The sequence below is a fragment of the Vicia villosa genome, unplaced genomic scaffold (assembly GCF_029867415.1).
Source record: "Vicia villosa cultivar HV-30 ecotype Madison, WI unplaced genomic scaffold, Vvil1.0 ctg.000680F_1_1, whole genome shotgun sequence".
Classification (NCBI taxonomy): Eukaryota; Viridiplantae; Streptophyta; class Magnoliopsida; order Fabales; family Fabaceae; genus Vicia; species Vicia villosa.
Window position 1 is genome coordinate 495,697 of NW_026705304.1, and position 933 is coordinate 496,629.

The window sequence follows — 933 nt, forward strand, 5'->3', positions numbered from 1 at the left end:
TTTTATTATTTTTTTTCTTAGTTATCACTTATATTTTAACTGTCTTTTGATTGCAGAAGGATTGCAAAGTTGAAGCCGAATCGTTGAAGCTGTGTGAAACTTTGAAATTCACAGGTTAGTTTTGTTTTTATGATTCGGTTTGTAGGTGATGAAAGTGTATGGATGTGAAATCCGTTTTGAAACTGATGCGTGTTGTTCTTTCTAAAATCTGCAGGTGAATTTAGTTTGGTGAAGATGATGAACATGTGTGATAGGTTATTTTGAAGGAATTGTCAGGTTATGCAGAATTTGAAGGTAAGGTTGAGGAAGTTTTTGTGTATGGTTTTGTGTTGATTTGAAGGTGCGAGTTCAATGAGTTTAAGGTTAGTGAAGCTGAATTTTCAGGTTCTATGGATGGTACTCTAATGGAAGGTCAAATCATGGAGGAATATTTGTGCAGAATTTTATGGTGAAGGATCAAATGAAATTTGGAGGAAGAAGTTTGAACAAATGAATTTTTAACTGTCATTGACTCAACTTAATCTATGTATCAATTATTTAAATATTTTATCAATAATGTTAAGTAATAATTTATTTTAAGAATCAATATAATATTTCGTTATTTACTTTTATAATTTCTTCTTCTTTTTTATTGTTTATTTGAATATAACTATTGTTGTTAACTATTGGTTTTATTTAATAATAATAATAATAACCTTATAATATTTTGCTAATACTATTAAATAATAACAACAATAATAATAATAATAATATATTTGACTTTAATTAAGACATTTTAAATTTAAAAATCCATAAATTTAATTTAATTTTTTAGCAAATTAATAAAATAAAAACTCATAAAAATAAAAATCATTTGCAATTTATATTTTAAAAAATATGAATATTATGTAATTTTTTTGTTTTTAATAAATAGTTAAGAAATATTCTTTTCAT

The 933-nt window shown here is 23.9% G+C and overlaps 1 long non-coding RNA gene across 1 annotated transcript; it reads left to right on the plus strand.

Annotated features, from left to right (window-relative positions):
- On the plus strand, nucleotides 1-518 carry LOC131630423 (uncharacterized). Its single transcript, XR_009292323.1, has 3 exons — nucleotides 1-114; nucleotides 215-294; nucleotides 385-518. It is a non-coding gene; the product is annotated as an uncharacterized LOC131630423 (long non-coding RNA).
- Nucleotides 519-933: the final 415 nt, after the last annotated feature.